Below are 13,726 nucleotides of genomic sequence, written 5' to 3' on the forward strand. Positions count from 1 at the left end.
ACCCCTCTTGATAGGCTCTTACCTGGTTAGGTAGCCAATCCTCCTCTGAGGGCTATTTAGGGTCTCTCCTGTGGGTTTCTCACCAGATAAGGAATGTAAGAGCTCACCAGAGTTCCTCTGCACTTCTCTCTTCGACTTCTACCAAGGATCGATCGCTGACTGCTCCAGGACGCCTGCAAAATTGCAACAAAGTAGCAAGAAGACTACCAGCAACATTGTAGCGCCTAATCCTGCCAGCTTTCTCAACTGTTTCCTGGTGGTGCATGCTCTGAGGGCTGTCTACCTTCACCCTGCACTGGAAGCCAAGAAGCAATCTCCCGTGGGTCGACAAAATCTTCCCCCTGCTAATGCAGGTACCAAACTTCTGCATCACCGGTCCTCTGGGCCCCCTCTCATCTTGACGAGCGTGGTCCCTGGAACACAGGAGCTGGATCCAAGTATCCCTGACAGTCCAGTGGCCCTTCTGTCCAAATTTAGTGGAGGTAAGTCCTTGCCTTCCCACGCCAGAGAGTAATCCTGTGTACTGCGTGAACTGCATCTGCTAGGGCTTCTGTGCACCTTTGCAAGACTTCCTTTGTGCACAGCACAGCCCAGGTCCCCAGCACTCCTTTCTGCTTTGCCCAACTCGCTGAGTTGGACTCTGACTGCGTGGGACCCTCTTTTGTTGTGCTGGGATGACCGCCATGCTCAGATCTTCTGAATGCCTGTTCAGGTGCTTCTGCGGGTGTTGCCTGCTTCTGCATGGGCTCTCTGTATTGCTGAGTGCCCCCTCTGTCTCCTCCCCCAAGGGGCGACCTCCTGGTCCTTCCTGGGCCCTGGCAGCACCCAAATTCTTCAAACGCAACTCTTGCAGCTAGCACGGCTTGTTTGCAGTTTTTCAGTGTGGAAACAACTCTGCAATCTACAGCCCGCCATGGGACATCTTCTGACCAAAGGAGAAGTTCCTGGAACCTTCAGTTCTTGCAGAATCCTTGGCTTCTTCCACCTGGAGGCAGCCCTTTTGCACCTTCATCCGGGGTTTAGTGGGCTCCTGGCCCCCCTGGACACTTGCGTGACTCTTGGACTTGGTCCCCTTCCTTTGCAGGTCCTTGCGTCCAGGAATCCATCTTCAGTGCCTTGCAGTCCATTGTTGTCTGTGCAGAATCCCCTATCACGTGTGTTTCTTATGATATAGTGCTATATGATATAAGTGGTATAGTAGGAGCTTTGCATGTCTCCTAGTTCAGCCTAAGCTGCTGTGCTTTAGCTTCCTCTATCAGCCTAAGCTGCTAGAACACTACTACTCTACTAATAAGGGATTACTGGACCTGGCACAAGGTGTAAGTACCACTAGGTACCCACTATAAGCCAGGTCAGCCTCCTACATTCCCTGGTCTCAAATGTATTTGAGATACTCTGTGACTGCCAGTAGTGCCAATTCTGTGCTGTGCTGCCATATCCAGAGGATCTAGGTGGGGTTTCTTTAACAGCGGCCTAATAGCATGTTTCCATTTGTTGGGCATTATGTCTGACCCCAGGGACCTATTCAAAATGTTTGTTTATATTTGAAAGAAGTATAAGTGAGTTTTCATTAATAGTATGTGGCAGGATTGGGTCCACAGAGGATCCAGATTTCACCTTGTTCAAGATATCATGTACTTTCTCTTCCTCCAATTCTGGAATGATTGTCACTGAAGAGGAATCTGTTACTAGTCCATGATTTTGTAAGTGATAGGAGCCATCATCAAGGTTAGCTGAAAGTGATCTGTAGATTTTTAAAACATTTTCCTGAAAGAAAATAGCTAGCTCATTTATCTAGTTATTGTAGGTGATGGTAAGACATTGCCCGTCTTGTCTGTGCTGAGTGCCTTGATAATCTTAAAGAGTTCTCTTGGTGAATTTGTAGCTTGTGAAATTATTTCTTCATAGTACTTCGTCTGAGCCCTTTTCATTTCTCTATGGTAGTATTTGATTTCTGCTTTATAATCCCTTTTCAACTGGGATAGGTATGATTTCCTCTACGTCCACTATAACCTCTCACAATTTTTCTTCAAAGATGCTGGATGGGGGTTAAACCAGGGGGAGGTTTTTGCTTGCCCTTTATCTTCTATAACGGTGAGTGGTAAACATTTATCCACTGCCTGTGTAATCCATTCTTCCCAACTTTTGTAGGTGACGTCTAAGTCTCCACCCTCTCTTTGCAATAGAAGTGTACTTAATAGCATCCCCTTCCCAGTATTTTAGAGATAGTTTGCCCTATTTCCATTCTATTTTGGGCTCAGTTCTTATTACTTTGCTCACTGGATTTTCTTGCAGTGTAAAAGCTATGAAAAGATGGTAACAGTGTTACTTTACTTATTTGTACCATTGGATTATTACTGAAAATAGGATGTAATAAGTGACATTTCTTATTTGTGGGAGGTTTATTTGTAGGATCTGCTGAATGGCCTCTAGGTCATATTTTAACCTTTTTGCTGCTGCATTAAAATGTTCTTCTAGGTGCAAATTAAAATCCCCTAGTACTATGATAAAAGTTTTTCTTGAAACACTTACCGCTAGTGTTTCCAGCGGGGCCTCTATGATTTGAGTACTAGAGCCTGGAGGTCTATAAAATAGTATGCCTGAAAATGTGCAGCTATTGGATAGCAACATGTTGAATTGGACATTTTCACACTCTGGGATTGTAAGTGGGGAGATACATGATCTAAATTCCTCTTTAAAATCATTGCAGTCCCTCCTAATTTTCCGCAGACTCTGGAGTCCACAGCCAGCGGAGCTCCCACTGTAGTAATAGGTGGGAGTACCTGAAATGCTGGGCCCGGAAGATTGCAGAGGTCCAGCTGGGGATGTCCTCCTAATGTGGGCGGGGTATATGTCGGCCCACAACCACCCTGATGTCCCGCATTCTGGTGGTGGCCTATCCAGAGCTTGACGGGCATTTGAGGGCGGCACAGCAGCCGCAAGGGGGTAAGTACAGGGCATATTCCTGCCTGTCACATTGACAAGTGAGTGAGTTAGGTTCTGACAGTTCCCCCTGACAATTAGGGATGAGACATGTGTCATACAGTAGATGAGTGATTGTTTGTGTACACATGTCCTGTGGTACATACTGATGTGCCTTGCCTATTGACCCAGGGACCTAGGACACAACTGGGTAGAATGCACAAACCACTTGCTCTGCAGGAAAGACATATGGCTGTGCACATTGATCAAAACCTACTGTTTGTTGTTTTAGTGTGTGTAATTTCTATGCAACAGACCCTACTCTTCAATGTTACAGGCCAAAGGTAAATAGGTGATAGATCACTATCTTCAGCCATGTGTCTGGGTTAATGTGTATATAGGCATCTGCTACACAGAGGCTAGTTGTCTTCAGCATACGAAGAGTGTTGGTGCCTCACTGCAGTCTGTAATGTGAAGATGTCTAACACACAGGTGAAAGAGCTTACATTGTTCTTTGGATGCAGCTGCAGGTCAATACTTTCCCTTGGTAAGTGAAGAATGTCCCTTGACATGATTTATGTGCCATCACTGTTGACAATATTCTTTGTGCCTACAAATCAGCCTGTGTCATTTTCTCTTTTGAAAACCATTTGTAAGCTGCTGTTTCATGCATGGTCTACCTATGTTGATGGGATGATGTATGTATTCCATCACACAAATGTGCATGACAAATTGTGTGTGCAATAGGAGATTTACAACTGGGGAACATTTCATGTTGTGCCACAGACAAGTGTGTGTCGCCTTTGCTTATTGACTGACACATACCCTCACCCGTCATGGCATGTCATTTGGCATGTACAACGGCAGTAGCAATGGGAGACATGACAGGTAGGGCTAGAGTTTAGCGCCACAATGTGAATATCTATGCCCTTGACATGGCATCATGTGGAAAAGTGCTTTGTACATGTGTAATGAGCAAGGTTAGTGACCTGACTGTTGGCCAGCATTATGGAGTGACTTGCAGTTATTTTGGAATCACATGTGTTTGGGTAGAAGCATTTATCCACAGACAGACATCTGAGTCTGCATGACCATAATGGAGACAATGATGTAGCTTCCAATTTGGCAACATGTTGAGGGCCTTCAACATGTACTTACAAATCTCTGTGCCCCTCCAACCTCCAAGGGACTAATGGTGTCTACTGATGCACTCAGAGTGTGTCATTGTAAGGGGTGCCAGACATTATTGGTATTTACCCTGGGGCTTGCCGTTCATTGTGTTGTGGATTTTAGGGACATATCTCCCTGAAATATTGCACATGATGTCCACAGTGTCCATTTCCATGCCACATGTGTGGCCTATCTGAGCAACATTAACACTACCTCCATGACTCTATTGGAACAGATCTCACTTGGTGAAGTGTGTATAGAGGAACTGCTTCCAGTGTAACATGTGTATTTCCATGTCACCTTTACCAGGATATTGTACTTTTGTCATTAACATGGCAGGATTTTGGAGCATCATTTCTTATTGTTGGGTCATCATATATGTGACAAATAGATGTGTGCATGACCTTGTGTGAGATCTGTGGAAATGCATTTGGCATTAACTTACTATTGTATGCCAACAGGTAACTGAGGTCTATTCCATGGGGCAAAGCTTTGAGGGTGATGGGGTCTCCTAATTATTGAATGGTTAGTGTGATTGCACAGCTTCAGCCATGCAATTGTAGTTGTCTCAGATCTTGAATTTCCTGTGGGCAACTGCTGACAGTTCAGATGGCATGCATGCATATTGTATGGCACATATATGGGCCACTTAGGTGGAGTTTGTTGATGCGGCCTACTTGATAGCATCGTAATGTTTGCTAATCAGAGCTGTTGTTCAAGTGTGATCATGGACATGTGATGACCCTATGTCTCTTTCTATGTGCAGCATCAGCGCCGGAAAGCAAAGGAGACAGTACACAGACAAGTGGGGAAGCATCTGGCCATGGGACCTCGGGTCAAGACACCACTGACACAGAGGGACCCAGTGCCTGGAGTGCCACAGGGGAGACCGGAACATCCTCATCAGATTCTTCCTCCAGTGGCCACTCCCTAGTGGTGGCGGACCCATTGGGGCATCCCCCTGTACCATCTTTGTCCACCACTCCCTGTTATATCACCACCCTCCCTTTTGCTTCCTACCCAGTTGGCCGTGTCCGCTCACCTGAAAGGGTGGGTGTCTCCTTTGCTGCAAGCACCTCCGCCTCAGCCCTTGTTACCCTTGCTGCCTACAGTGAGGAGGCTATTGACCCGCTGAGAAGTATCTGTGTGGGCCAGTCAGCAATTGCAAATGCTACAGAGGGATTGGTAATTCAACCACAACAAACAAATGCATTCCTAGAAGGCATTCATGGTGCAATGGCTGGCCTACAGAGCCCTTTTCAGTTTCTGGCCTCTCACTGATGTCAGGCAGTCACACCCCAGCTTCCATCCCCCCTCCACCGCCCTCTTCCTAATCCAAATACCCCTAACCAAAGCACACAGACAGATCTGTATGCCTCCACATAAATACACAAGAGCAGCACACACAAACACAAGCACCACAAAACAAACTGGCACACAAGCAAACAATAGCCTCCCACAGAGACACCAACAGTAACTACTTCCCCTGACACCCCCATCACCCACAGCATTACACACATGACATCAAGCATATCTACAGGCACAACTGCAACAGTCAGTGACACACCCACCACACCCAGCATACCTGCAGATACCACCACAACTGACCTCAAACATCCCCCACAAGCACTGTACCCACAGACACCACAACAACAGACACATAGACATCCACCACATTCAACATACCTGCAGTCATCACCCCAACACACACACACATATCAACCACTCCATCCCTCAGCACCAACACCTCTCAGACCCCAAGACACACAAACACACTCACTCACCTACCCAACATACACCAACCAAACACAATCATACCTCCCAGAAGCATGCACCCACAACGTCCACACCAACACAGCAGACAACCACTCCCTCAAGCTCCAACTTTTCAAGTTTTGTTCAAAATAAACCCAAGCAGTTGTTTTGTTGGCTACACATTTGCCCTGCAATTCCTTTTCTACCTTTCATTCTGTTGCTCCTGAGTAACCTGTGTTGTGAGCTTACAGGTGTGTGTGTTTGAGCCTACTGGCTGATTTATTTGCTATAGTTTGCAGTATCTGAGTTTGTGGGCAGTGCTGGTGTCCCCAAGACAAGGATACATGTTGACTATATGAATATGTTGGTTCTAAATGCATTGGTGGCGTCATGGCATTGTGTTCTGTTTGTTATGCAAAGTATTTCATCTTATGTTGTCCAATGTGAGCATGTATTGTGTTAGACTTGTCTCTTTGCTATGGATTATATATTCATCTGATGTGTGTCAGCTTGAGTTTTATTTCTGCAGACATGGAGTGTGTTCAATTGTGCTACCTTTGTTTGTATTTGGTTATGCATGCTTCCATTTAACTGTGTGCACCCTGCAGCTAGTTCATGTAGAGGTATGTCCCATTCAGTTGGAGTTGTATGTGATTTGTTAAGTTGCATTTACACATTGTGCAGATAGGCATGTAATTTGGGTCTAGTATTGTTTATCTTAGGGATACCTGAAAGGCCAGTTCCTGTGCAATAGTTGTTTTATGGGCAATTGGAAGATGATATGTGTCCCAGTGCTGCCTCTTTCCCTCTGTGTTCCTGCTGGCCTCATCCCTATTGGGCAGGTTTTGCATTTTTATTACAAACAGTTCAAGTATAGACAAACATTTGAAATACTTTTTTTTAACAAAATACATATTTGTGTACACCCGTTTTACCTCCTCCAATTACATCTGTAATGACTTGCACAATGATAAAAGCACATTCTGTCCACTTTCCCTCTTTTTTCCAATTATACCTTAACTGTGCAACCTACGTATGAGGGGGTTCGGTGGAAATGCCTTATCCAAGGTGCATGAATAGCTAAAAATTGACCCAAATATTGGAGATGTATTATTTCATGTTAATTTTGTGCACATCTTTACCAGAAGAAGAAGATAACTAATCCTTACTAGATATATCTTTTCTAGCTTTGGGGTACTGATTTTGTGACCTAAAGTTGGCTCACTTCTCGTTTCAAACTTTGGCAACCAATGATCACAGTTCAACACAGGTAGCCTATTTCAATGTCCCAAATAGACTTTACTGCATTTTAGTATATACATATATGGTTTAGACATGTTGTAAATCGAGTCTATCAGTCGGAACACATTTTACAGCTTATATATCATACTTCATGTCTCTTTTTTTGGACTCACACTGCAGTGGCCAGCAACGGGATTTAAATGATAGCTTGACAACCCAAAAAATAGATAAAAAAAAAATGGCTGTTAGGCAAATATATACATTCTGTCCACATGACATGTGGGTCCCTGTTGAAAAAGAGTGGGGAAACGGGGATTGCATTATGACAGTCAATTCTTCATCCAACATTTGGACACCTGCTGAAAAAGGGGTTCGGGAGGGCTGAATATTGCAGGCACCTCTACATCTCGAAAGGTGCGCACATACTGAAAGGGTACATTCATAACTATTGACCATGGCAGAGAGATCTGAAAATAAATGTATTATAAAGACCATATAACACTAAGGTTTTTCTCTGATAATGTCAGAAACCAAATCAGGCTTTGTATCTATCTAGCCTGAGCTAACCTTGTTTTGGGCTAACAGAATCATCAGCTGTTATTTTAAATCAAATTGTAATTTTGTAAAGTGATGCTTTCATTTCTACATTTGTTAATGAAGTGCTTAATGTTCGGAAAGTGTGGAAATGGCTGCAAAGTTTGAGCGGAGACTGCTTTCATAACAATTAGAAAATACGCAACTATCTATACTTATAACTGAGTGGTGTTCATCGTAGAAGGAATGATACAATAAATGCAAAACAAGCATGAAGTAAATCAAACATTTACTGTAAGCCTATATAAACCTCGGAGAACAAAAGGGTAGCCTTGATGAGTAAGGGATCCCAGGAAAGTGCAGCTGAGCAGACTCTGGATTATGTGAATTCCAACAAGAGCATCAGGCAGGATGGGCTCTAGGCTCTATGTATTCGGATTCTAGTTGTTGTTCGTTATCTGAGTTAACGCACTAGGAAACCTTATGTTATGTTATGTTATTTTTATTTGTACCGCGCACAGCTGCCCCAGCAAAGGGGCGTCCCGGCGCTTTGAAAAGGTAAACACAACACAGCACTAAAAGCGGGCAAAAGAAGACAAAACACAACAGATAAGCTTAGACAAATAAAAAGGTCTTAATAGCCCGCCTAAACTGAAGGAGCTCATCAATGGCCCGGATTTGTGGAGGAAGAGAATTCCACCAACTCGCTGCCAGGACTCGAAAGGAGCGGCCCCCAATTCTGCTCAGCTTAAAGCGCGGAACCACTGCTAAGTTCTGGCCTAACGATCTAAGAGTGCGAGAGGGAACATAAGGAATCAGCAATTTCTCCATGATTTGCGGGGAAGTACCCTTTAAGATTTTAAATGCAAAACAGAGAACCTTAAATCTAATCCTCTGCTGCACAGGGAGCCAGTGGAGAGAGCGCAGAGTATTGGACACCGAACATCGCCTGGGGAGACCAGTCACCAGTCGGGCCGCAGCGTTTTGAACCCGCTGGAGCCACCGAAATTCTGACTGGTTTATCCCCGCCAGTAGGGAGTTGGCATAGTCCAACCTAGACAGCACTGATGCTTGAACCACCAGCTGTCTTGTAGGTGCATCAAAGAATTTGAGGATAGGTCGAAGTCCTCTGATGATGCCATAGCAAGAAGCCGCCACCTTCTTGGTATGACAGATGAAACTCAGAGAAGAATCAAACCATACCCCCAAGTTTTTTATCTCTGCCGCTGGGAGGGGAGTCACACCCAACTCCGAAGGCCACCATTTATCATCCCACAAAACCACCTGTTTACCAACCACCATAATCTCCGTCTTTTTGGTGTTTAACTGGAGACAGTTGGACTTCATCCAGTTAGCCACTTCCCGCAGACCATCACAAAACCTGGGAGCCTCCAGGTCTGAGTCCCCACTCAGTCTGACCGCCAGCTGCGTATCATCTGCGTAGGATACCATGGTTAGGCCCCACCGCTTGACGACCGCAGCCAACGGTCTCACATACAGATTGAAAAGGGTGGGACTCAGTGAAGACCCCTGTGGGACTCCCTGGTCTAACGGGTAGAGTGACGACTTACCGGGCGGGATCGCCACCTGGAATGACCTATCCATAAGGAAGGAACGAAACCAGTGCAAGGCGGAGCCAGAAACGCCCACCTCCTCAAGACGCCGAATCAGAATTCCGTGCGAGACCGTGTCGAAGGCGGCACTAAGATCTAATAACAACAGTGCCGCCGTCCGACCGGAATCCATCACGGAGCGCAGATGCTCGACCATCGAGAGGAGGGCCGTCTCCGTACTATGACCCGCGCGGAACCCGTTCTGGGTAGGATCAAGAATGTTAAACCTACCAAAGTGGTCTGTAAGAGTGGCATTCACATGGGCCTCTGCTATTTTCGTGGCCCAAGGAAGAAGGGAGATAGGGCGGTAGCTTTCAGGTTTAAGGGGGTCAAGGGACGCCTTCTTCAGAATTGGCGTAACTACTGCCTGCTTCCATCTAACGGGAACCACTCCAGAAGAAAGAGACAGGTTGATCAAGGACAGTACCGGGGAGCGGCAAACCGGTGCCAGAGTCTTAAGTTGGGCGGGTTTCAACGGGTCAGCCGGAGAGACAGACTTAATTTTGGCGCTGAGATAGTCAAACATCTCCAGAGATAAGGGGGGTAAGATGGAAAGACATTCCCCCTCACCTAAGGTGCGACCAACCTGCTCTAGCATCAGGGAACCCGTTGGGAAAGTGCGATAGATGGCTTGCACTTTTTCATGAAAGAAAGAGGCCAAACCCTCACAATGTGAGTCCGAGCATATTCCCCTGCAATTACTCTCTTCGCCATCAGGTCCTTTAATACTTTAAAAATAAGTTTCGATGGATTGGTAGAATTCTGAAACTGTTGAGCATAAAAGGAGGCACGAGTTTGACACACTGCCCTGTGATAAATCTTGATTTTAGCAAGATAACATATTTTCAGATCAGAGTCATATGACTTCCTCCATAATCTTTCGGCCTGTCTACAGACCCTCTTAAGAGATGCCAAGGAAGTGTCATACCAAGGGCTCGGCTCCTTCCGGTGACACTTAGACCAACACATAGGAATCAGAGAATCGAGGGCACCAGAAATCCACTCACAGAAGGAGTCGTATCCACAATCGACCTCAGTGAGCGGACCTAAAGGAGCCTTCTCGAGCTGATGATAAAAATCCTCCAGACTTAATTTGTTCCAGTGTCGTTTAAGAACAAATCTATCCTGAGATACAAAAGGAGAGTCAGACAGAGAGCATGCCATTTTCACCAGCATGTGGTCTGTCCAGACCAACTGAGAGGAACCAAGAACTCTGAGACCTTCTAAATTTGTGAAGAACGGGTCAAGAATATGACCACCTTTATGTGTGGGGAAGGTAATCATCTGCGAGAGCTGTAAAGCCTCAAGATCCGCCAAAAAGCTCCTAATAGTAGGTAAGGAAGGACAGTCCAAATGGAGATTAAGATCTCCCACAACATTAAAATTTGCGCATCCTAGTGCCTCTATGCTAATATACTCAGGAAGAGTAGCCCTAAAAACAGAATCACAGCCCGGAGGCCGGTAAATTAATAACCCAGAGAAGGTAAACTGATGACTAAACGCTATTTTAAATAGGGCACCCTCACACCCCAAAAGTTCAGCGGCTTTCCACTGACAGGGATAACACCGTTTGGTGACCATCGCAATACCTCCACCTCTAGTCGTACGATTTAAAGTAAAAATAGCATATTCTGGGGGAAAAGCTAAGTTAGTTATCGAGGAGTCAGAGTCCTGGAGCCACGGCGAACCATCAGCAAGAAGGTCGTAAATCTCCTGATAGTGCTTTACCACAGATCTGACGTTTAAGCTCCAGATACTCAAGTCCCGTTGTCCTATCCTCTTTATGAACAAAGAATGCATTTACACTACTTCAACCTTCCCCCAAAACATGGGCAAACAGAATTAGCAACCACTGTTAATTTCCTGTATAAACAAATATTTTCTTCAAGACCATTACATTCTGTAAAGTACACCAATGCACACTCACTAAAAATGATATTTCACACAGTTTGTATGAAGCGAATGTTTAAAGGTTCAACATTATCTTAATAAATTCATAACAAAGATTACAAAATTATCAGAGAAACTTGGATATTGCAATAGTTTTACATTTTTTGTACATCCCTTTTACACTTTTTCCCGAGGGATAAAATATACAATGCATACACAGGGGCCTTTTTGATTCACGTAGAGCAAGCTTTAACACGATGATTAGTTTATCTAGCCCACACAGCTGCGTAGAAGTAACGCCTATCTAGAAGTATTTTCAGGGAACAAGTGGAAAGGAAAAAAATAAATCGTTTTCAAGCAAGGTGTCTACCTTGCCAGCTATACAATTGCTTTTGCAATCTGCGTAAAGAAGAAAAGATATAGATATATTTGCTAAACCTTAACAAAATACATTTAAAAAAATGAGGGATGCGAAACTACCAAAATGTACAATTAGCCATGTAGACTAAAGACTAACGTTATTAAAAAAAAATAACAAGCAAAGCCCCGGTTCTTAAGTAACTGTCCGTATCAGTATGTCACTTCAAGTCTTATGGAAGAGCCTGGAAACAACCCAGTGTTTGGAAGTTCAAGATGAATGTCAACAGTCCCAGCATTTCCACGTTCAACAGCTTGTTGTACTGTCCTCTGCTCAAGCGCCTCAGAAATTGGCAGCAACAGGAGTCCAAGCACTTCAAAATCTCAAGTGAGATTTATTTTTCACCATGTACCTGTCCAGTGTTTCCCAGAACCGTAAGAACACTGGTCTATCCAAATGCCGCTTGTGGTAACTCAGCTCCAAAACCATTACATCCCATTTCTGGACATTGGGATCAAGGCGCACTTCATCATACTTCAGGTGGAAAGCTTTAATTTTCGCAAAGATGTCTACAGGAGACCCATCGGGCAATACCCATGGCCAGCCCTTGAACTGCCATGCAGGACCTTGCACAAAAACAGCCACTACTCGATCCCAGTCTTCGGGCATAAGCTTGAGTGGCTGGTCTACTACTCGATAAGGAACTGTAACACTGACTGTAGTTTCCCCTGGTTGCATCTGGTCTTTTCTTCTCTGAATTAAGGTTTCATTTTCACGCTGACAGCCTTGCTTCTTCTTTTCCCCCGAAGAAACAAACTTGAGATCCTGCAAAAGGTCCTTTGAATTAAGCATGGTTATTAAGGAGGTGGTTGCTGCAGGGATGATGATTATAGGTGTCCGTGATCCTTTTTTCTGATTAGGAGGAGGGCGGGCCTGAGAAACAGGTCGCGGCACAGGTTGTGCTGCAGGGGTCTGGGTCTTTCTAGCAGATGCTCCTTCTGTCACAGATTTAAGTGTCATCCCGTGATAAGTACCCATTGTATCGATCTTAAAGCCCTCGGTTTCTTCTTTTCCTTTGAACCGCTCCTGATCGTATCTGTTGTAGGCTGCTGGAATTGGCTGCTTGGTCCTTATCGTGGGATCCGTTGGTGGGGCGGCTGGTACCGGCCTCTGTTCAGGTAGACGTCCTTCTTCCCTAGCTGTTACAGACTGAAGAATTGCAAATATATTCTTTGCAAAATTCTTGCCTGTGCTTTGTAAAACTGTGGTCCTCGTTCGACACACACGCTCCCTGCTGACAATGTCCCTGGTAACATCCACTTCTGCATCAACAAAACTTCTTTGTTTTAAGGCAGTGATGTCATCATCCAAATCAGTCTTGATGGTAGACCTTTTCTTGGCAATGATTTTAGCTTTGATTGATGCAATCTTTTCACCAGACATAGCTTCAGAAAGGGACCTAATCTGCCCAGTCTGCACAATGCCTTCTTTATGACCTTCCAGCCGAGCGGCCAAACGGGCCTTGTCAAGACGCACACACTCTTCATCCTCTACTCTGTTTTTTTTTGCTTCATCTAATGTTTCATCAGCTGCCCTTTTAACATGTGTTGATCGTTGCAGGCCAATTTCAAGTGGAGCACTTCTGTCAATGCTCGAAGATGTTGAAGTCTCCCCATTTAGGTATGCAAGGAGATCTTTCCTGTCCAGTCTTCTCACAACAGGAATATTCTCAGTAGCAGCACGTCTGACATAAACAGGATGTGAAAGGTGCACATTATTCAACAGGAACAAGATGGAATCCAAATTGTAATACTCCCTTGGCTGCCCCTCCTTTCCAGTCCCCCAGATGACGTAGTTGGTCTTGACATTCTTAGGTCAGGAGAACTCCCCGAAGATCACCTCGTCTCCCTTCACCACAATCTCCTTCTTCTGGATGTTGTACTGGCGCAGGACGCTCAACACGTCCGCCATTTTGGGATATGTGTCCCAGTGCTGCCTCTTTCCCTCTGTGTTCCTGCTGGCCTCATCCCTATTGTGCAGGTATTATTTGCATAGTGAGGTTTGTATATTTGTCTTTCTAACTATCGTGCATCCCATTGTCCTTCCATTGTGTTGCAATGTGTGTGATGTGTGTATCCATTGTAGGGCTGTTTACTGGTTGTGGTGTTTGTGTTTCATGCCACACCCATACATATGTGTGTTGAATATGCCAAGAGTCCATGGCATGTGAGGAATATAAATG

The 13,726-nt window shown here is 44.9% G+C and overlaps 1 pseudogene; it reads right to left on the minus strand.

Annotated features, from left to right (window-relative positions):
* Nucleotides 1-11,685: 11,685 nt before the first annotated feature.
* On the minus strand, nucleotides 11,686-13,455 carry LOC138285340 (parafibromin pseudogene; annotated as a pseudogene).
* Nucleotides 13,456-13,726: the final 271 nt, after the last annotated feature.

Source organism: Pleurodeles waltl, chromosome 3_1 (assembly GCF_031143425.1).
Source record: "Pleurodeles waltl isolate 20211129_DDA chromosome 3_1, aPleWal1.hap1.20221129, whole genome shotgun sequence".
Lineage (NCBI taxonomy): Eukaryota > Metazoa > Chordata > Amphibia > Caudata > Salamandridae > Pleurodeles > Pleurodeles waltl.